The sequence below is a fragment of the Lathyrus oleraceus genome, chromosome 6, assembly GCF_024323335.1.
Source record: "Lathyrus oleraceus cultivar Zhongwan6 chromosome 6, CAAS_Psat_ZW6_1.0, whole genome shotgun sequence".
Classification (NCBI taxonomy): domain Eukaryota; kingdom Viridiplantae; phylum Streptophyta; class Magnoliopsida; order Fabales; family Fabaceae; genus Lathyrus; species Lathyrus oleraceus.
Genome location: NC_066584.1, coordinates 116733826 through 116758949, shown reverse-complemented (window position 1 = coordinate 116758949; position 25124 = coordinate 116733826).

Sequence of the window (25124 nt, the reverse complement as noted above, 5' to 3'; positions counted from 1 at the left end):
GACCTCCCACGTGAAACCTAGAAAACCCATCTGTGAGGAGGAAGACTGTGCGTCCTGCCAGTAGTCAGCACCAGGTGGCTCATATAGCACCTGTCTTCAGAGACAATTAACAGTATCAGCAGCATAGCAACAATCAGCAATCACCTCAGCAATATCAGCAACAACACCGTCCGCAACAGCAGGCTTACCAGCCTCGCAATAGTAATCAAACCAACAAGAGTTATGAGAGGAAAAAGGTCACTTTTGATCCGATTCCGATGATGTATGCAGAACTATATCCCTCTTTGATAGAGAGGAAGTTGATTACTCCGAGAGACCCACCAGCTATACCTGCTAACCCTCAGTGGTGGTATAAGCCTAAATTGCATCGTGTATACCAATCTGGTGCTCCCGGCCACAACGTGGAGAATTGCTATCCGTTGAAGACCAAGGTTCAAGACCTTGTGAGGTGTGGCATTTTGTGCTTTGAGGACGTAGGTCCTAATGTGAAGAAGAACCTATTGCCCGAGCATGGGAAATCTGTTAACATGGTCCAGGGTTACCCTGGCAAGTACAAAGTCAAATATGTTAGTCACATTCGACAATCTTTGGTCGAGTTGCACCGTTTGCTGTGTGATTACAGTCACTATGAGCACGACCATGATAGATGCCGAATCTGCCCTGTTAACCGATTGTGTTGTCGCCAGGTGCGCAAAGATCTTCAGGAAATGCTGGATGAAGGAGTTATTGAGATCCTTCATAATAGGAATGTTGACGAGGATGAGCCAGAGGTCAACGTAATTTGCCCAGTGTTTCGGATGCCCAAGCCTGTTATCGTTAAATATGATGGTAGCAAGAAGAAGGTTTCTCCTTCCTTGATCATTAAGCCTGCCGGTCCAGTACCGTATTCTTCTGAAAAGGCAATTCCCTTTCGTTACAACGCTGTTGTTGTTGAAGATGGGAAAGAGATGCCTTTTCCATCCTCCTCTGTTGTGAATATTGCTGATGTAAGTGGTTTGACCCGTAGTGGTCGCGTGTTTTCTGCACCACCGAAGCCTCAGGCTAAGGCTGATTTTGTTGAACGCCCGATTGGGAATGCTGTGAGCACCCCGAATCCGGCACCTGTTGTTAAACCCTCCTTTGTACTAAAAACTCCTACTTCTGTTGGCCCTAGTGGCAATGTTAAAGAAGACTGTGATGAGATGCTGAGGCTCATCAAGAAGAGTGAGTACAATGTTGTAGACCAGCTTCTACAAACGCCATCCAAGATATCCGTGTTATCATTGCTTCTGAATTCAGAACCCCATAGAGAGGCTCTGCAGAAAGTTTTGGATGTGGCATATGTAGATCATTATGTCACTATAGAACAGTTCGATAGCATTGTTGCAAACATTACTGCTTGTAACAATTTGAGTTTCTGTGACTCTGATCTCCCTGAGGAGGGAAGAGATCACAACTTGGCTTTACACATATCCATGAATTGTAAAGACGACGCCATGTCCAATGTGCTGGTGGACACTGGGTCATCCTTAAATGTATTGCCAAAATCCACTCTCTCAAGACTATTTTATCAAGGGCCTCCCATGAGGCAGAGTGGAGTTGTTGTGAAAGCTTTCGATGGGTCACGTAAGACTATGATTGGGGAAGTTGATCTCCCTATCAAGATTGGACCAAGTGATTTCCAAATTACCTTCCAGGTTATGGACATTCACCCATCGTACAACTGTCTCTTAGGCAGACCATGGATTCACGAGGCTGGCACCGTGACATCCACCCTACACCAGAAGCTGAAATTTGTGAAAAACAAGAAACTGGTAGTGGTAGGGGGAGAAAATGCTCTCCTGGTTAACCACTTGTCTTCCTTCTCATACATAGATGCTGAAGATGAAGTTGGAACTCCCTTCCAAGCTTTATCTATAGTTGAGCCTGTTGAGAAGAGAACTCCTTCATTTGCTTCCTATAGAGATGCGAAATTGGCCATTGAATGTGGTGCAATTGCTGGTTTAGGAAAAATGATTGAGCTGGAAGACAATAAGTCTCGGGCTGGCATTGGCTTTTCTTCTGGGGTCTTCAATGAGAAAGGATTGTTCAAGAGTGGAGGTTTTATCCACACTGGTCAGGATGAGGAAGTTGCTGCTGTCTTGGAAGAGGATGCAGAGGACTCTGGAAATTTTGTCATCCCTGGTGGGGTCTGCAACAATTGGGTCACTATGGATGTTCCTACAGTCGTCCATAAGTCAACGTAATGATCACTTTGTTTAAAAACCCTTCTCCCATGCCAAAAGGAGAAGTGATGACATTGTTGGCAACATAAATACAATGATATTTTCATTCAATAAATTCATGTTAAATGTTTTTTTTTCCAATTATTTTCCCTTTTTGCTTTTTTTGCATGAAATTGGTGATCACATAAAACCCTAAAAAAAAGAGAATAAAATCAATCTTTTCATCTGCATAGTGATTTGCCTTGTTTGATTTCTAAAAGCTTTTCATATCCAAAATCATTATGCAGGTTGATTTCTAAACCCATTGAACATAATGATCCGACACCATCTCCCAATTTTGAGTTCCCTGTATTTGAGGCAGAGGAAAATGATGTTGAAGAGATTCCTGATGAGATTACCCGTCTACTTGAGCATGAAGAGAAGATTATTCAGCCGCATCTTGAGAATCTGGAAACAGTCAACTTGGGGTCAAGATTGGGGCACTCCTGGAAGAATCTGTTAAGAAGGGGTTGATTGAATTGCTACGAGAATATGTCGATATCTTTTCTTGGTCATATGAAGACATGCCAGGTCTACCTTTGAAGCCTGAGTGCGTGCCTGTGAAGCAGAAGCTCAGAAGAACTCATCCTGATATGGCAGTGAAGATCAAAGAAGAAGTTCAGAAGCAAATTGATGTGGGGTTTCTGGTGACTTCTACATATCCTCAATGGGTGGCCAATATTGTGCCCTTGCCTAAGAAAGATGGAAAAGTCTGAATGTGTGTGGACTATAGAGACTTGAATAAAGCTAGTCCGAAAGATGATTTTCCTCTACCACACATTGATATGTTGGTAGACAATACAGCTAAATTCAATGTCTTCTCATTTATGGACGGATTTTCCGGATATAACCAGATTAAAATGGCACCCGAGGATATGGAGAAGACAACATTCATCACACCTTGGGGAACATTCTGTTATCGAGTGATGCGCTTCGGTTTGAAGAACGCCGGAGCCACGTATCAACGAGCTATGACTACCTTGTTCCATGATATGATGCACAAGGAGATTTAGGTATATGTTGATGATATGATTGCTAAGTCGAGAACGGAAGTTGAACATGTAGAGCATTTGTTGAAGCTTTTTCAGCGTTTGAGGAAGTATAAGCTTCGTCTGAATCCCAACAAGTGTACATTTAGAGTCCGTTCTGGCAAGTTATTGGGATTTATTGTCAGTGAAAGAGGTATTGAGGTTGATCCTGCAAAGGTCAAAGCAATACGATAGATGCCTGCGCCCAAAACTGAGAAGCAAGTCCGAGGTTTTCTTGGCCACTTGAATTATATTTCCAGATTCATATCCCACATGACTTCCACATGTGCGCCGATATTCAAGCTCCTCCGGAAAGATCAGTCCCATGATTGGACCGAGGATTTCCAGAAAGCTTTCGACAGTATCAAAGAGTATCTGTCTAAACCTCCAATTTTGTCTCTACCGGTAGAAGGAAGACCTTTGATTATGTATCTGACAGTTCTTGAAGACTCGATGGATTGTGTCCTTGGTCAGCAAGACGAATCAGGAAAGAAAGAGTATGCTATTTACTACCTGAGTAAGAAGTTCACTGATTGTGAGTCTCGATACTCAATGCTTGAGAAGACATGTTGTGCTTTGGCTTGGGCCGCTAAGCGTTTACGCCAGTATATGATAAATCATACAACTTGGTTGATATCCAGAATGGATCCAATCAAGTACATATTTGAGAAGCCTGCTTTAACCGGGAGGATTTCCCGATGGCAGATGTTGTTATCTGAGTATGATATTGAGTATCGAGCTCAGAAGGCTATTAAAGGTAGTATCTTGGCTGACCACTTGGCACACCAGCCTATTGAGGATTATCAGTCAGTTCAGTACGACTTCCCAGATGAAGAGATTCTGTATTTGAAGATGAAAGATTGTGATGAGCCTACACTCGACGAAGGGCCAGAGACTGGTTCCAGATGGAGTATGGTATTTGATGGCGTTGTGAATCAGTACGGAAATGGTATTGGGGCAGTAATCATTACTCCTCAGGGCACACATATTCCTTTTACAACAAGGCTAACTTTCAAATGCACGAATAATATGGCTGATTATGAGGCCTGTATTATGGGATTGGAAGAATGCATTGATCTAAGGATCAAGCATCTTCATGTTTATGGTGATTCGGCCCTTGTTGTCAATCAGATTAAGGGTGAATGGGAAACGAATCAGCCTGGTCTTATTCCATATAGAGATTATGCGAGAAGGATTTCAACGTTCTTTACTGAAGTTGACTTCCATCATATTCCTCAAGAAGCTAATCGGATGGCGGATGCTCTCGCTACGCTTGCTTCGATGATTGTGGTTAAGTATTGGAATGAAGTCCCCAATATCACCATGATGCGCTTGGATAGACCAGCTCATGTATTTGCAGTTGAAGAAGTGAAAGATGACAAGTCGTGGTATTATGACATTAAATGTTTCCTCCAGAACCAGGTTTACCCGCCTGGGGCATCTGTGAAAGATAGGAAAACTTTGAGGAGATTGTCAGGCAGTTTCTACCTCAATGGCGATGTGCTTTATAAGAGAAATTTTGACATGGTTCTGCTCAGATGCGTGGAAAGACACGAAGCAGACCTATTGATGACTGAGGTCCATCAGGGTTCATTTGGTACTCATTCCAATGGATATGCCATGGCTAGAAAGATGTTGAGAGTAGGCTACTATTGGCTGACAATGGAGTCTAACTGCTGCAAATATGTGAAGAAATGCCATAAGTGTCAGATTTATGCGGATAAGATTCATATTCCTCCGACACTTCTGAATGTGATTTCATCACCATGGCCTTTTTCCATGTGGGGAATTGACATGATTGGCATGATTGAGCCAAAAGCGTCCAATGGACACATGTTTATTCTCGTAGCAATTGATTACTTCACTAAGTGGGTTGAAGCTGCGTCATATGCAAACGTGACCAGGTAAGTGGTCGTGAAGTTTATCAAGAATCAACTTACATGCCGTTATGGTGTGCCAGATAAGATCATTACTGATAATGGATCTAACTTGAATAATAAGATGATGAAAGAGTTGTGTAGTGAATTCAAGATTGCGTATCATAATTCTTCTCCTTATAGACCCAAGATGAATGGGGCTGTTGAAGCTGCTAATAAGAATATCAAGAAGATTATCCAGAAGATGGTTGTTACATACAAAGATTGGCATGAGATGCTGCCATTCGCTTTGCATGGATATTGTACATCTGTCCGCACTTCAACAGGGGAAACCCCTTTCTCTTTTGTTTATGGCATGGAGGCTGTACTCCCAGTAGAGGTGGAGATCCCATCAATGAGAGTCTTGATGGAGGCTGAGTTGACTGATGCTGAATGGGTTCAGAGTCGTTATGACCAGTTGAACTTAATAGAAGAAAAGAGATTGACTGCCATGTGCCATGGTCAGTTATATCAGTAGAGAATGAAGAAAGCTTTTGATAAGAAGGTCAAGCCTCGTGTGTTCCGAGAAGGTGACCTCGTGCTCAAGAAAGTCTTGTCTTTCGCGCCCGATTCCAGGGGCAAGTGGACTCCAAACTATGAAGGTCCATATGTTGTTAAGAGAGCCTTTTCAGGCGGTGCTTTGATACTTACAACTATGGATGGGGAGGATTTCACTCGTCCTGTGAATTCAGATGCAGTCAAAAAATACTTCACCTAAAAATAAAAACAGAATGGCTCGCTAAGTTGAAAACCCGAAAGGGCGGCTTAGGCAAAAATGAGCGCCTCGGTGGATTGAAAACCCGAAAGGGCGATCCAGGTAAAAGTTAGAGACATAAAAAAATTGAATATATGCATCCCGCTAGATTGAGTACCTCATCCTGGGGCAATCTAGGCAAAAATTAGGGATTTGGCAAGTAACTGCATCCTGACAAGATTGTGTTCTACAATTGTCATCCGTCAGAGATTCTTGTTCATTTGTCGTCAACCAAAGCTTCGAATACATTGAATTCAGAATTGGTGGAGAAATGGTCATTATGTTCAATGTAGCCCTTTTCCAATATATATCACCAATTTCAAACTTGTAAAAATCTATGGAGTCTTTCCATTTGCAGACCACCATTCCATCAAATAAATTTGAGCTTTTATCCAATTATTTGCACTCTTATTTGTTTCTATTCAACAAATGTTTTGCATGCTTTTAATTGAGAAAATATCATTGTTTTAAACAAACAAATTTTTCACAAATTGTTTTTTAACAGAGTGAACATTCACAATGATGGAAGGATACTTAAGGGATCCTCAGTGCTCTCCCAAGGGTGGTATGATCCCCAACAGGGTAAGACATTTGTTCATATCCCTGGCATGCTTGTATCCTCTTCCTCCGGAGCCTTTTATGGTTTTTTCTCCCGAGCAGAGTGTTTGTTGAGGTTATTCACCTCCCCTCCCTTCAGCAGAGCAGTGGTCTTCCCTCCTCAGCAGAAGTGTCCTCTTTGGAAGGTTCGGTATTTAGTGGTTGATCCCCAGAATTCCTTCATTTCCTCAAATAGATCCCCAGCGGAGTTGTTGGTGTGTTGAATCTTATCTATGATGATGTTATCCCCTGCAGAGATATTGTTGTTTCCTGGTATCTCTGATCCCCAGCGGAGTTGTTGGTGTGGTGGATTTTATATGTGATGGTTCATCCCCGAGTGGTATGTTTGTTGAGAGGTTCACCACTCTCCCCTTCAGCGGAAGAGCGTTTTATTTTCTCCTCAGCAGGTGTGATTTCCTTGGTGAGTTTGGTACTTGGTGTTGGATCACCAGATTCCTCTTGTATCCCTCAGATGGATTCCCCGGTAGAGTTGCTTTTGTGGCAGTTTCTGCCTGTGCAATGAACTTTTTTCTTCCCAGCTGAGACTGATGATTCATCCCTGCAAAGGTGTTGTTGTCTCTGATCCCCGGCAGATTGGATATTCTCCGGTGATCCTGGCTTTCTCTCTTGAGATGTAGTACCGGGTGGTTGATTCCTGGACCTGTGTGTGTGTTAGATATGTCTGTTTGTCAGCATTCATCATACATAAATCACGCATATACATGGATAATTATAACATTCAGATATTCATGTTGCATTCTTTGCCATATATCTTTTGCTCGTCTCCTGCTATTTGGTGATATATATTTCCCCAAGCAGATGTCGGTGTCTGATCCCTCAATATAGAGTAAGCCCCTTAAGCAGAAAGTGTTTATCTTTCCTTCTATATTCCCCACTGAGTTATATCCTCGTGGACGACGGTTGTTTCCGTTTCCTCCCAACACATATATTGGGATGGGTTCCCCTATTGAGTTATATCCTCATTAGGATGAGTCTTGATTCAGTTTGCCTTTTTGGTTTGATCCTAAATTGGCCTCTCATGACTGTCTCTGGTGTTTCCCTGTGGTAAATGAATAATTGCTCATTAGTTAATGATTATTCACCCTATCCTCAGTGGAGTTTGTGGTTTTCTACCCTTATACCGGTAGTTGTAAATCCTACTTTCATCCCCTAGCAGAGTTAACCTTTTGTTCATCATAATCGGTGACAGTTACTTTTTTGTGGTTTTCTACCCTTATACCGGTAGTTGTAAATCCTATTTTCCCTCCTCAACGGAGTTTGTGGTTTTCTACCCTTATACCAGTAGTTGTAAACCCTACTTTCCCCCCTTTTGCAGAGTTAACCTTGTTGTTCATCCTAGTTGATGACGGTTACTCCTTGATGGTTATCATTATCCAGTATTCGGTATTGATATTCCCTCCTTCTTGTGGATAATTGCTCTGATTAAGAAATTTTATCCCCAGCGGGTCCTCTTTCATTTACCGTTTGCCGGTGATGTTTGTTGCTCCCCTTGATTGGTCATCATTATATACCTAGTTGTGGTATCCCGATGCCTTTTCTCTTTCGGTCGATTTATCCTTTATTAACCCAGTAATCGGTTATGGATAATCTTCCATGCGAGTATATTATCTATGTTCTGACGGTAATAGATAATACATCTCATGCACTCTTTGGTCGAAGTCTTTTGTTCTTCCCCAGTTGAGTAAGATTCGTATCCCTGTTTTGGGAATCGAATGTCCATTTCCGTGGTTTTCTACCCAGTATCCGGTAGATGTAATCCCCTCTTTGACGGTTATCTTCATCCAATATTCGGTGTTGATATCTCCCCATTTGCTTGGATAATTGCTCTGATTACGCAATTTATCCCCAGCGAGTCATCTCTCGTCTACCCTGTTGTTATTGGTAACGATTGTTTCTCTCCTGAATTGGTCATCATTATATACCTAGTTTTGGTATTCTGATGCCTTTTCTTTTCGGTCGATTTATCCTTTATTAACCCAGTAACCGGTACTGGATAATCTTCCATGCGAGTATATTATCTACATTTTGACGGTAATAGATAATATATCTCATGCACTCTTTGGTCGAAGCCTTTTGTTCTTCCCCAATCGAGTAAGATTTGTATTCCCTTTGCGGAATCGAATGTCCATCCCATAATCGAGTTTGCGTTCTGCCCTCTTTTTGGATGATGAGTGTTTTGGAATATTCCCCAATTCACGCTTTGGTTGGTCACCTATTATATGCCCAGTAACCGGTATCCCTGGTGTTCCTTCCTTCTGCTCCCTATTATGACTTTGGTCCCCTGTGGGGTCAGATTTTCCTGAGTTGAAATATACCTTTTAGGTCTTCCTCAGATGATTTGGTTGATTGATATCTCTCACCCTTATACCCGTCTTAGATATTCATTCTTCCCGAGCTTGTTGTTCTCTCACCCTTATATCGGTGATCAGATCACATGTCTCATTGAGCTTGTTACCCAGTAACCGGTAACACCTCATTCCGCTGCTCCCCCCAGGAGAGTCTTTTTTAAGACATCCCCAGCGAAGTCCCTTAGTGGATTGTCTTTGTCCGGATTTTTATCCGAAGTATCCATTGCGGATCGTTTTGCTGTGTTGGCATATTCCCCAATACATGCATTTTCCCCGGCAGGGATATTTTGGAATCTTTCCCCAGCCTGAGTCCGGAATTTTATCTGAAGTATCCATTGCGGATAGTTTTTCTGTATTGGCATATTCCCCAATACATGCATCTTTGAGTCAGCTCGAGTCTTTCCAATGGATTTACTCCCTTTGGAATCTTTTCCCCAGCTTTGAGTCGTGACCTGCTCACGCGGTTTCAGTCCTTTACTCCCCAAGTTTTGAGTCGTGACTTGCTCATGCATTTTTTCTTCTCTATCCCCATGAGAGTTCCTGGTAGAGTCTCTGTTCCCTAGTGAGTGTATTATTCCTATGGATTGTCATTTTCTCCCGATGTCTTTTCTTTCTTTATGGACACATATCCCCATAGAGTTTGTTTGCTTTGCATACATACATTTGCATCATGAGATCTCTTAGGGACCAAAATTTGTCTCTTTGTTATTAAATAGGGGCATCTGTGAGACCCCAATTTTGTCCCTAAGATCCCTCATGGCATCATAGCATTGCATTGCACAACCTCAAGGATCATTAAGCATCTTGGCTCCCTCTCCCTTTGGGTAGGGATCTCTTGTGAGTGGTTTTAGATAACTAGGCATGCTTGAATTGTATATAATTGCTTTTCTTGTTTTATTCACTAACCAAACGCACAAAAATATGTCATTTACATCTTTTGTTGTAGCTCAAGCAATCACCAGGTCAAGAGCTTCAAGAAGATCCTTTGTGTAAGAGATGAGGGCCATATGATCATTACAAGGAGCTTACATGAGCTAGGGTTCCATTTTGGAGCAATTTCATCAAGTGATAAAGGCTCAAGCTAATCAAAGCATTTCAAGGTCATCTGAGGACCAAAATATCAATTGTGCAGTCAACTGAGGGCTATGAGGTGGGGAAATGAGTTGAGACACCTCAATCATGTTCAAATAGGGCCTATTCGTCATTCTAAACATCCATCTTGAAAATTCAAAGGTCATGGTAAAAGTTACTAAAAATGGAAAGTGACCTGTAATTCAAAGTTTCCAAATTTGGCAAGTTTTTAGTCCACTTTTAACTTGACTTGTCAATGTCAAATAAGTTTCAAATGGATTTTTGGTGAACATGAAAGATGTAGATCTTTGTCTCCCCTTTCCAAAAAGTCCTAATTCATGTCCATATGATGAATGGTTGAGAAGTTATGGTCATTTGATCACAAGGTGTGCATGAAAATTCAAAATGGCCTAACTTTTGATACAAAGCTCCAATTTGGTTCATTCTTTTTGCAAAATGCTCCTTATGTGCAAGACATATCAACTTGACCTCTTTTGGCTCAATTATGCAAAGGAATCATGGCCAAGAGTTCATTATTTTCATACATGTGCATTTTGAAGAAGATATTCACAATTCCTTTTTGGCTTATGATACAAGCAAACCAACACTTCCAGCATGACCATTGGATGTTTCTAAGTGGATTCAGACCCTTGCATGAGAAAGAGCACATGAATTATGGCCATGCTAGCCAATTTTGCATTTTTGCAAATTGATCCAATTCTCACTAATCATGATTAATGAATGGCTTAATTAGTTTTCAGTATCATTAGCATGGGATATAAAAGCCAAACCCTAATCCTAACAACGAAAAACATAAGCATTTCAGATCTGAAATTTGAAACTCCCTCCAATTTTCTCTCACTTCGAATTTCATTTTTCTCCACACAAACACCAAATATTTTTGTAGATTCTTGATTCTCATGCAATTCTGAGCAAGAATCAACCATTATTTTGATCAATTGAGCCAGAATTCGAGCAGTTCATGTACATGAGCATGGCAATGGAATCTGAAAATTGAAGTAGATCCAAGTGGTTTCAAGTGTTCTTGTTTGCACAAAGCTTCAAGGCAAGGTCAAAGGAGTATATCTGGAGCTCTTGAGCGCTTGAGACCGCGTGTACAACAACCTTCATTTCCAGGTGATGAAAAATTCATCCTCTCCTTTTGCTATTTTCTGATCATAGATGTGTAGATCTTGCTTAGTAGAGAATGTACATGTGTTTAGAATTAAAAATGGTTGAGAATTGAGAATGTATGGTGAACTTTAAGTTTGGATCTACAAAATGTTTTCATTCGATCTGGAAAATTTAGGAGGAATTAGGAAGAGTCATTGTGATATTTGGATTGTACATTGCAAGAGGTTTCGATTGATATAAGATTTGTTGAATTCTGGAAAATTTGCATGGACTGTGTCACCGGAGATGGCCGGAGAAGACGATCAGAGACTGTAGCTCCGGCGTCTGCGTGTTAGGGTTTTGCCTTGTCATCTGCCATGTGTTTGCCTTGCGTGTCTGTTTGATTGGCTCTGTTGCTTTTGACTTTGCCACGCGCGTTTTGACTGCTGACCATGCATGCTGATGTAGATTAATGAAACGCATCGTTTTGCTTGTTTGAATGAGAGCCGTTGATTTGCCATGCGCACCAAGATCTGTGGCTCATGTTTATTTTGAGTTTATTCAAATATTTGAATTTCCCTCCATATTTTCCATGTTATTCCATTTATTTTGTCCATTTCATTTAATTCATAAAAAATTTCAAAAATGATCCAAATGAACTCCAATTTTTTTTCATAGTTTTGTTTTGATATCTAGTTTTTTATGGTATTAATTTCATGAATTGTTGATGTCTGGTTTTTGATGTGTGAAATTTTGAATTCATGTGATGCTAAATTGATATGTTGTGTTCAATGCTTTGTGAAATCTTCATCTTTGAGCCAATTGATCCCATTTTTTGCATGCTTGATATTCATACATGATGTGAATTTTTGATAACTGGTTTGGAATTTTTCTCATATGCTATCATTGGTTTTGACACATGAAGATATAGTGTGACAATTTGTGTCACATTTTTGACATTGAATTGTTACATTTTTGTTCACATAACATTTGAATCTTTTTGGATTTGATCTTTTGCATATTGCTTGTTCATGACATGAGGAACTCATATAAAAAATTTCAAAGTCATTGCATGCATTTCTGTTTTGATTTGGATTTTCTAAGTTGGAAGTCCATTTTGTGCACATTTTTTGGTCATTGCATTATATAGATCATTTGAGGCATTTGCTTTTTGATTTGATGCTGGTCCTTTTTAGGATATTTTGTGGAGTGTTTGAATGTGCATTGTGTAAAAGATTGGGTTCTGTTTTGGTCATTTGATTTGGTTTTGAATCTAGTCTTTGCACTAGTGTTTTGTACATGAACTAACCTTGCTTGTTGTTTCAGGTTTGGACATTTAGCATTGATGGTTGATTTGTTCTCACTTGTGAGATGCAAATGAATTTAAGTCCTAGCATATGTTTGTTTTGTAGGTTTGTTTTGATGTGATGAACTCATGAGCTCATTTGAGTGCTAAGGCACTAATGCATTGAATTGTAAAACTGTGTGAGAGTTCCACTATTTGTTTTCCTGATTGTATGACTGAAGTACTAATTGTTTAGTCTTTATACAGGTACCTTAGTTGCTTGCTTACTTTAGATCTTGCTTGAGCTTTGGATTGTGGTTGACACACCACTTAGGTAGTTATCTTCTTACTTCATGTAGTCTGGAAGTCCTGTCACCTTTTTGGCAGGCATTTTGCTGGCAAGTCCTCCTTCAGAGGCTCTGTTTGTGTTTGTTTACAATTGTGCCAAAGACCTCCAAGACGAGGCATGTGTTACTTGATAAGACCTCCAATAGTTGAGGCAATTGACGGATAAAAGGGATTAGTAGCCAATCCCCCGTTATTCAGTGAGTCGTTCTTTATGCTCGCACTACGTGCTGATGCTTCTGAACATGTACCCAAGATCTTTGTCCAGTGTCTGTCAAGTGGAATAGGATCCCACTTTCTGGATCCCCACGCTTTCTTTGTCATGAGCTCACCCAGGCCAGGGTTAAGAGCATGAGGTCTCATCCTCATTACCATTTTTGATCAGCTTCACCCTAACTTTCAATGTTAGTGGTTAAGAGCTACAGATTACCCTTTTACAGTTTGGCTTGTTTGTTGAGGTTGACATGACCCCTCTTGACTAAAGCCCACCCTTTGTTTGAGCCTTTTGTATGTATATAGTGTGTGATTGTTTGTTTACTTGTGAACTTTTGATGTGTGTGCTTTTCAACTAGGAGTTTCCATTTGAGCTCAATTTGAAGATCATTACCATGTTCATCCATGTGGAAAGATACAAGATACATTGAGGATCTCTTATGAGACTTGTGTGATTGCTTATGCTTTGTGCTTTCTTATTCCAAAGGATGGGAGCCACTTGGATCATCTATATGATCTCAAGAGAGGAACTCCTAGTGTGGTTTCATTTTCTTAACCATCACCTTTTTGTTCTCTTTAGGACTTAACCTTTCATCCTTTTTCTCCACCCTAACCCAAACCAAAATTTTTTGTGCAAACATTTGACTTTGTTTTCAACATTAGAAACCTAAGCCTTATGCTTTTGATTTTCAAACTTTCTTTTCATAACACTCATTTTGAATTGAATCTTTAAGTCAACTCTGACCATCTTTTGTATATACTTCTAATTGGTAAATATAACCCATTCAAATTTCTTGTGGTTCCAATGTCCACTTCTTATTAATTTTTTTTTTCATAACCTTTAGCTATTAGGTTTGAGTTATCTTTGTGGTAGATGTAATACTCACCTTTATCCTTAGTGATGGACAATGAGTCTTCCATGCTTATTATAGGGTTAACCCCTCACTAGCATGTTAGAGCTATCCTCACATGGTGGATTTGTGGTTTTAGGTTGAGTTTTCTCCCTTTGATAACAAAATACCTTAAGGCTTTTGGACCAATCAATCCACTCATTTGTTTTTGAAATTTTTTACCCGAACTACGAGGTTTTGATCCTAATCTTTTTATAAGAGGGTACGTAGGCAATGGGTTTATCCATCCAAACACAAAATGTAAATAACTTGTATATTCTCTCCTCATCTCTTCAATCATGTTTGCACAAATAAAATTTTCACAAAACAATAACCTTTGCAACAAGTGTGAAAATGGCTCCCTAGGAGTACCTAGGATGTTTTGGGTGCCTAACACCTTCCCATTACATAACCAACCCCCTTACCTAGATCTCTGTTTCTTTTACTAGTGTTGTTTGTAAAACTTTTAGGTTTTTGTTCGCTTTCTAACCATTCCTTTGGATAAATCGAAGTGCGGTGGCGACTCGACTTTGTATGTTTTACCTTGGATTTAGTCAATATCTCCAATGGTAACGAATACCCCGCTACACTCAACACCGAGAACTCAACCAAATATTTTATGATAGATGTTATCAAAGGGGAATTCTATCAAGCTTGACAACCACAACTTAGCCAATGGGATCCTTTTGGAGGATTAATGAATCAGGCTAGCATAATTTTTGGGCACTCGTCTCAAAATCAATAGTTGTTGACATATGGCAGAATTGGTTTGAGTAGTTTGAAAGCATGAAGGGGTCTGCCCCTCTGTGGCTCATCTTGCCCCAGTCTGTTGGGTCTTTGAAAATGTTCACCTTGAAAGTGGGTTTGAAACAACTTGACATGAGACGATCTCAAGATGGCTTGCCCCAAGTGTTCGAGACTTGCAGTGATCTAACCATGACTAACCAAGACCTGGAATGGTAGACTTCTGATTGTCTGTCCTTAGATAATTGGACTCAATGAGCTTCTGAGGTGGCTTGCCCCGGTCTAAGTCTTGAAGCAAATCACTTTTTGCTAAGTGAACCTTGGGGTGATTGGATCGAATTGAATGATACTCAAAGTGATTTTCCCATGACTGGACTTCTTTCACTTTATCAATTTCCTCAACTATATATTATTGGAATTTCTTTGATGCTAAATGTTGACTCACAAATAAGATTGTTCATTCAAAAATGGTAATTTTAATGCAATGCTTATGCAAAAATTTGAAATCAAAGTTTATTGATATGAATGGGTGAAATACAATGAACGAGTCATTGATAAGAACACAACGGTGATCAAGTCATTCACAGTATGCAAGTTGGTTCCATCAAATGATTAACAAAAATTGTTTGGAGTCATGTTAACACAACCTTATTGTAGTATGCTTTCATAATAAACCTTGTCTCAATTAGGTCTTTTAAGGGTTGTAATGTGGTCTGATTCACGGTTCTTGAAACAAAAGGATGTAAGGCTCAAAATTTAATTTTTACCCACCCCTTCTTCTTGATGATCTCCAATTCCTACTTTCAGTTAATTCGATACACGCACTCGACTTCGAAGGTGCGAAAGTGAAAATGAGGATTCAAGGTGAGATTTTCTTGAAATGGCAGTCACCTTATTTTGTTTTTGTTGAGGATCTAATGACCTCTTTTGATTGATTTTATTTATCCCTAATTTTTCCTAGACCGCTTCTTTGAAGTTTTCGGTCCATCGGGATGCCCTGACTTTTGCCTAAGTCATTTTGTGGTGTTTGACTTAGCGGACTTTTTTTCTGTTTTTTTTACGTGTTGACTGCCAGGTTATTGGTGGATAAGGATCAACCAACACTAATTTTAGCTTTTCTCAACTTCTTCGACACCTCAACATGTGCGCGAAGGATAACATGTGGTTGAACCTAATTGGAGGGTGTACATATGGACGAATTTTTTTTGAAAGATCGAATGCACGGTCAAACTATCTGAACACAACTACCCTGCCCCAGGTTAAGATTAAAGGTTTTAGATCCGAAATAAACACTAACTTCTAGGCTCAAAGTGGTTGTCTAGGGATTAACTCCTTATCACTTCAGTGTTTGGGGATTTGAAACAAAGCCTTACATCATCGACAAGGTTTTACTCAAAAGCATACCACAACAATTTCAGGTGTTTCATTTTCATCATCCTCCTTCCAATCTTTGTTAACACAACGGTTTGATAAACAAAAGTGAATGAGAGGAGTATTTTTTCTTTTAACATAAATGAAAAACGAGTGAATACGAATGGATTAATTCAAAAGATGCATAAACGTTTCATTAATCTTACCAATTCAAAGAAAACAATAATGCTTAAAAGCAATTAATAATCAACATGCAAGGAAACTACGAAAGAAATGCTAAAACAACCAAATGATTGCCAACTTTAGGGAATGACTTCTTCAAACTTGATCCATTAACTTATGGGGACCCCCTTGCGATCTTCGCACTTATCCGGTCGATGGGTTAACGTTCACCACCAAGCTTCCTTCTTGAAAGGCTATGTACCTGTTGTCAATCAACTGTTGTACTTTGGCTTTGAAAGCATTGCAGTCTTCAGTTGAATGCCCTTCTGATCCGGCATGATATCCACATTTCACATTTGGGTCATACCCGGGTGGGTAAGGTTGTGAAACCGGCTTGAGAGACTTGGGAACCACCAACGAGTTTTGAATTAGAGGTTGTAGAAGTTGGCTATATGTCATGAGGATTGGATGACGAGGAACATTTCTTCTTTCTAAGTTATTTTGAGGCCTAGGCTAATTTTGACGATGATTCCAATATCTCGGGCCTTGGGCTCGTTGACTTGGATGAGGAGCAAACCAGGATTGTTTGTAATGAAGACCAAAAGGTAGTGTTTGCTGGTATGGCACTTTGGGCATTGCTAACCGCTCATTTTCAGCCACTTGAAGGTTGGGATCAACAAGATTTTTGACATTGGCACGATGATCTTCAAATTCTTTTCCTTCAATCTCATCGTTGTATCCAACCCTCTTGGATCCACTACTCACTTTTCCTTTTCTTTCATTGGTATGGGTCGTGACATTAGAAATCCAAGGTGATATCTCAATTCTCTTATCGGGAAACGATGATATCTTGTTAGCCATCTCCCTGACCTCTTCCTTGTGGTACAAAACCTTGAGGGGTTTCAGGGGTCCTTTCCCTTTCTCATTACCTGTCCCAGAAATCAAGATATATGTACCTGAGCCTTCCTCCTTGAGTGTTGGTGACCTTATGTCAATCAATCTTTGTAGCTTGAGCTTAAAACTCTTGCATTCCTCAATGGAGTGCCTCACTGTTCCAGTATGGTATTTGCATTTCACGTTCGGGTGATCTTCTTCAAAGACTAAGCTCTTTTTGTTAATCAGTTCTCGTACCAAGGCTTTCAGCGCTAAGCAAGAATCCAGGTCATGTCCCACTGCTCCTTTATGGAATTCACATGTTGCATTTGGATTGTACCATGGCAGGTATGATGACATGGGTGTGAGAGCTCGAGGGGTCACCAAAGCATTCTAGATCAGCTGCGGGTAGAGCTTGCTATATGGCACCAGAATCGGGTCATTGTGATTTTTGTTCTCCTTGTTCTGATTCTGATTTTTGTTTTGAACCTCACTTCTATGATTTTGAGGAGGAATAGCCAGAGGGTGTTGACGATAAAATCCTGAGGGAGGGTCATATGCCGGTAGATAAGGAGTTGCCATATAGAATTGCCTTTGACTTGGGGTAAAACCTGATGGATGTGGAGTAGTAGCTCCCTCTGTTGCAGCAATGGGTATGGGATGACCCTTTTTTCTCAATAAGACTTGTAGGGTTTCCACGACCCATCCTATTTGGATCTTCAAAAGATTGAGTTCTTCCTTCAATGCTTCTTGACTTTTCCTTAGCTCGTCCAACATCTCTTGAGACATGGTTCTTTGTTCTAAACGCGTGTCAGGAATCACTTTGTTGATCATGGACAAAGGATGGATGAGTTTTTTTGTATCTTGTCTGGAAAATGACATGCATTATGATGGGATGCATATGCAATGGAATGTGAATGAATGCAATGCAAGACATGCATATTTATTTTTTCCTCAATACACGGGTTCAAAAGTCTGAGGTACTGATGAATCTGATTACTTTCCAAGAATAGGTTCTCACCGGGTATGATCTAGGGTTAAAAGAAGTTCCTAGAGTCATGGATCCATTAGACTGTTTGCTACCTGCGACAACTTACTTGTCGGGCGTCAACTCCATCCAAAGAATCTACTCTAAGTGAGGTTCTCGCATCGATCTAACGAGAAATTCATCTCGCGGACCCACACTATGCAACCATCTTTCCTAGTTGGACACATGATTAAGGTTCTACAAATGGTCCTTAGAGTCATGGATCCTTATGAAAATATGGAAGCTTACGGCAACTTACTTGCTGAGTGTAACACCCTTCTAAAATACCCCAATAATTAATTAAAACAACAAAATATAAATCAGAGTAGATATGCAATTTCAGGGTGTCACACTTGACACTTCACACCATTCATCAAAATAACTGGTCATGCTCATTTATTAATCAAAACAAGGCATTGCACAATCCGCAGCGGATAGAAATCTAACAACATGCAAACCATGTAATCACATTACAGGTAAAACTGTTCAACAACCACAATGAAAACAAAGTAAACATCCCGTCCCGATGTTACATATACCAGAGCATGACCCCCTAAGGAACTACACTAGACTCCAAGCACTAGCTTCTACTCAATCACTGCTCGTTACCTGAAACATAGTTGTAAGGGTGATTTCCTCAATCGATATAATAAGCATTATAAAATATCATGTAATGCTAAGTAAATTAACACATTCATCACCCTAATCAGATCACACATTCAGCAACGGCAACATCAACTCAAAATCATACTCAACACAAACACAAAACACACGTATAATATTGGAATACATCCATTCATATTATACGCCATACATACATTATGCAATGAGACTCCATGCATGCGGTACCGACTATTCGTGAACACTTAGTTCAACCTCATCGATCAAACCCAGATACGGCTACCAAGCTCACTAGTCCCACTCATTTGAGACCTAGTGACTCACTCACTAATTCCTCACCATGGGAATTAGCTACCACCATAAAGGCCATGCTATGCACGCTAAATCACCTAGCATGCAAACATCAACAACAATCCACAATAACTCACTCACTAATTCCTCACCATGGGAATTAGCTACCACCATAAAGGCTATGCTATGCACGCTAAATCACCTAGCATGCAACCATCAACAACAATCCACAATGGACATATGCTCACACTCTAAGCCATAAACAGTCCATCCACAATTGCATACATAATAGATATATTCACAGCATTATGCATACCATCATACATCATCAGCATATTTATCACAGAATCATATCATGTCATGTCAAATAATAATTCACCGTATTAGCACACTCTACTAATACCTATACTGTTCAAAACAACGGGAAAAGGTCCCTACTATATCATACACCAATATAGGCCAATCATCAATTTTTCACCTTTCAAACAGTGTTAACCTGTTAACGCCCTGGGTTAACCGGTTAACGCAAAACAGAACGCGCTTCCTGGCAAATTTTAACAGTGTTAACCGGTTAACGCCCTGGGTTAACCGGTTAACGCAAGACATAATTTAATTCTTTTAATTATCATAACAGTGTTAACCGGTTAACACCCTGGGTTAACCGGTTAACGCAAGACAGAAAGCTGTTCCTGCGCTAACACGAACAGAATGCAGAATTACCCGCATTTTTCGCCGTTGGAGGACTTCCGGACCTCCGATTTCGATTCCGTAAAAAGCTACACGTCCAGAAAATCACAACTCATCCAATTATAGGTTCATTCACAGTTTTAACGTAACTTATTCGTCACAATTCATAGGTATTTCTCAAAACCTAATTAGAGTCAATCAATGGCTTATTACTACCCATCACATGTTAATCCATAATACCCATTAAACGACGATAAATCCCCCTTACCTGAGTTAATCCGGCGAATCCTTTAACTTCAAGCTTTTCCCTTCTTCAACCCTTGTTCTCTTGCTCTTCCTCTTTGCCCTTTTTCCACTTTTGAGTCGCTTCTCTGCTTTCATGTGAAAAACCTTTTTTTTACCAAATGGGACTCTTTTTTGATTCCAACTTTATATTCCAATAATAATAATCCAATAATATTCAAATTATTTAATTAAATTAATAAATATACTATTAAACTTAAATTAAATAATTATCATATTTTATCGGGGTGTTACAACTCTCCCCCACTAAAAGAGTTTTCGTCCTCGAAAACATACCTCAAGCGAATAACTCTGGATAAGACTCCTTCATCTGACTCTCAAGTTCCCAAGTCACATTGCCACCTGCTGGTCCTCCCCAAGCTACCTTTACCAAAGCAATCTCTTTACCCCGCAACTGCTTCAACTCTCGATCCTCGATCCTCATAGGTGATGTTTCAACAGTCAGGTTATCTCTCACCTGTACATCATCTACTTGGACCACATGCGACGGATCAGGAATGTACCTCCTCAACTGAGACACATGAAAAACCTCATGCAAATTCGCAAGTGACGGCGGTAAAGCGATACGATAGGCTACCTCCCCTATCCTCTCCAAAATCTGATGAGGACCAATAAATCGGGGTGTCAACTTCTTCGACTTCAAAGCTCGCCCAACCCCAGTTATCGGAGTAACACGAAGAAACACATGATCTCCCTCTTGAAACTCAAGTGACTTCCTCCTCTTGTCGTGATAACTCTTCTGACGACTCTGAGCAATCCTCATCTTCTCCTGAATCATCTTAATCTTTTCCGTAGTTTGTTGAACAATCTCCGGTCCAACCACAACACTCTCACCGGACTCATACCAACATAAAGGTGTCCGACATCTCCTACCATACAAAGCTTCAAACGGTGCCATACCAATGCTCGAATGAAAACTATTGTTGTAGGTAAACTCAATCAAAGGTAAATAACAATCCCAAGCACCTCCCTTTTCCAAAACACAAGCCCTCAAAAGATCCTCTAGTGACTGAATCGTCCTCTCAGTCTGACCATCAGTCTGCGGATGATATGCAGAACTCAATCTCAGCTTAGTTCCCAAAGCCCTCTGCAAACCTTCCCAGAACTTCGATGTAAATCTAGGATCTCTGTCTGAAACAATACTCGACGGAATACCATGCAAACTTACAATTTTCTCAATATACAACTCAGCTAATCTCTCTAACGGATAATCCATTCTGATCGGAATGAAATGAGCCGATTTTGTCAATCTGTCAACAATCACCCAATTAGCTTCAAAATTCTTAATTGTCCTCGGTAAACCAGAAACAAAATCCATACTGATACTATCCCACTTCCACTCTGGAATAGCCAACGGTTGCATTAGCCCAGACGGCTTCTGATGCTCAATCTTTGACTTCTGACAAGTCAAACAAGAATAAACAAAACTCGCAATTTATCTTTTCATTCCCGGCCACCAAAATAACTTTTTCAAATCATGATACATCTTCGTAGCCCCAGGATGAATACTCAGGCCACTACGATGTCCTTCCTCAAGAATACTCTTCTTAAGTTCGGTAACATCCGGAATACACACCCGATTACCAAATTTCAAAACACCATTCTCATCAACTCTGAATTCACCACCTTGACCTTGATTCACTAGAGTCAACTTATCAACCAAAAGCACATCGGATTTCTGACCCTCTCTAATCTCATCCAGAATACCACTCGTTAACTTCAACATTCCCAATTTAACACTATTGTGAGTACTCTCACACACCAAACTCAAGTCTCTAAACTGCTCAATTAAATCCAATTCCTTAACCATTAACATAGACATATGCAATGATTTCCGACTCAATGCATCAGCCACTACGTTTGCTTTACCCGGATGGTAATTCAAACCAAAGTCATAATCCTTCAGAAACTCTAACCATCTCCTCTGTCTCATATTCAGCTCTTTCTGATCAAACAAATACTTTAAACTTTTATGGTCACTGAAAACCTCAAATCTTGACCCGTACAAGTAATGTCTCCATAACTTCAGAACAAATACCACAGCTGCCAACTCTAAATCGTGTGTCGGATAGTTCCTCTCATGAACCTTCAGTTGTCTCGAAGCATAAGCTACAACCTGCTTATTCTGCATCAAAACACCACCCAAACCCAACAATGAAGCATCACAGTAAACCTCAAATGGTTCCGACAGACTTGGTAATATCAGAATAGGAGCAGTAGTTAACCTTCTCTTTAACTCTTGGAAACCTTTTTCACATTTTGAGTCCCAAACAAACGCTTGCCCCTTTCTAGTCAACCTCGTCAACGGTAACGCCAACTTAGAAAATCCCTCAATGAATTTCCTATAATAACCTGCAAGTCCAAGAAAACTCCTTATCTCAGAAACTGACTTCGGAGCTTCCCACTTAGATACCGCTTCTATCTTAGAAGGATCAACAGCAACACCACCTCTTGAAACCACATGACCAAGAAAACTAACCTCTTCTAACCAAAATTCACACTTGGACAGTTTAGCAAATAACTTCTTTTCTCGAAGAACTCCTAAAACCACTCTCAAATGTTCAGCATGCTCTTCTTCGGATTTCGAATACATCAAAATATCGTCAATAAACACCACAACAAACTTGTCTAGGTACGGATGGAAAATCCTATTCATATACTCCATAAATACCCCAGGCGCATTAGTCACATCAAAAGGCATTACAGAATACTCATAATGTCCATACCTTGTTCTGAAAGCAGTCTTCTGAATATCCTCAGTTTTCACACGTATCTGATGATACCCCGATCTCAAATCTATTTTGCTGAACACACTCGCACCAACCAATTGATCCATCAAATCATCGATCCTCGGCAAAGGATACCGATTCTTGATCGTCACTTTATTCAGTTGTTTGTAGTCCACACACAACCTCATAGTACCTTCTTTCTTCTTAACCAATAACACTGGTGCGCCCCACGGCGACACACTCGGACGAATAAATTTCTTATCCAACAGATCTTCCAACTGACTCTTCAATTCAGTTAACTCAACAGCAGACATACGGTACGGAGCCATCGATATCGGCCTAGTACCAGGTACCAAATCAATCGAGAACTCAACTTCACGCTCTGGCGGTAATTCATTCACTTCTTCAGGAAACACATCAGGAAAATCACACACCACGGCTAGATCGCAAATCACCAGTTTATCTTTAGCCTCCAAAGTCGCTAACAGCATAAACAACTCTGCCCCATCTGCTACTGCCTCATTCACCTGCCTTGCTGATAGAAACAAACTCTTTCCTTCCTTAATCTCAGGAAAAATCACAGTCTTATCAAAACAGTTGATATAAACTCGGTTAAACACCAACCAGTTCATACCTAGGATAACATCAATCTGCACTAGTGGAAGACACACGAGGTCCATCCCAAAGTCTCTACCAAAAATACTCAAAGGGCAATTTAAACAAACTGAAGTAGTAGTCACTGAACCCTTCGCAGGAGTATCAATCACCATACTCCCATGCATCTCAGATATCTCTAATTTAAGTTTCACAACACAATCCAAAGATATAAAGGAATGAGTCGCACCTGTGTCAATAATAGCTATAAGAGGAAAGCCATTAATATAACACGTACCTCGGATCAAACGATCATCTGCAGAAGTCTCAGAACCCAATAAAGCAAAGACCTTGCCTCCCGACTGGTTCTCTTTCTTCGGCTTAGGACACTGTGGACTGATATGACCCACCTCTCCACAGTTGAAACAAGTCATAGTCTTCAACCGGCACTCTGCAGCCAAGTGACCACCTTTGCCACACTTGAAACACTTCTTCTCAGTACTGGTACACTCATGGATACGATGTCCAGCCTGACCACATCTGTAACACTTAGCAGGGGCACTGGAGTCTCCCCCACTAGGTCTCCTCATCCCACTCTGTCTCTGGAAACCTTTGCCAGCTGCATACGGTTTCCCACGATCATTCTGATTCTTGCCTTTCCTATCAACCCTCTGCTGATAGCTCTCCGCTCTGGCCTTGGTATCCTGTTCAAAAATCCTGCAACAGTCAACCAAGTCAGAAAACACTCTAATCCGCTGATACCCAATAGCCTGCTTGATCTCGGGACGTAACCCGTTCTCAAACTTCACACATTTTGAAAATTCCCCAGTAGCCTCATCATAGGGAGTGTAATACTTCGACAGCTCTGTGAACTTAGCAGCATACTCAGTAACAGACCGGTTGCCCTGCTTCAATTCTAAGAACTCTATCTCTTTCTTTCCTCTAACATCCTCTGGAAAGTACTTCCTCAGGAATCTCTCTCTGAACACCGCCCAAGTGATCTCAGCACTCCCATCAGCTTCCAACTCAGTGCGGGCAGCAACCCACCAATCATCTGCTTCCTCTGACAGCATATGCGTACCGAACCTGACCTTCTGGTTATCGGCACACTCAGTCACTCGGAAGATCCTCTCGATCTCCTTCAACCACTTCTGAGCACCATCTGGATCGTATGCTCCCTTGAACATTGGAGGATTGTTCTTCTGGAACTCACTCAGTTGACGAGCAGCTCCCAATCCCACAACATTCGGATTCCCTCCAAGTACTCCAGCTAGCATACCCAGAGCCTTAGCAATCGCAGCATCGTCTCTACCTCTTCCAGCCATCTCTATTCTGAGTTAATCCAACAAGCTAAAATAATAAGTACTGATAGGGTTACACAACACCTATCACATACAGAGAAACCGAATAATTACGACTCGACTCGACCGACTATGCTCTGATACCACTAATGTAACACCCTTCTAAAATACCACAATAATTAATTAAAACAACAAAATATAAATCAGAGTAGATATGCAATTTCAGGGTGTCACACTTGACACTTCACACCATTCATCAAAATAACTGGTCATGCTCATTTATTAATCAAAACAAGGCATTGCACAATCCGCAGCGGATAGAAATCTAACAACATGCAAACCATGTAATCACATTACAGGTAAAACTGTTCAACAACCACAATGAAAACAAAGTAAACATCCCGTCCCGATGTTACATATACCAGAGCATGACCCCCTAAGGAACTACACTAGACTCCAAGCACTAGCTTCTACTCAATCACTGCTCGTTACCTGAAACATAGTTGTAAGGGTGATTTCCTCAATCGATATAATAAGCATTATAAAATATCATGTAATGCTAAGTAAATTAACACATTCATCACCCTAATCAGATCA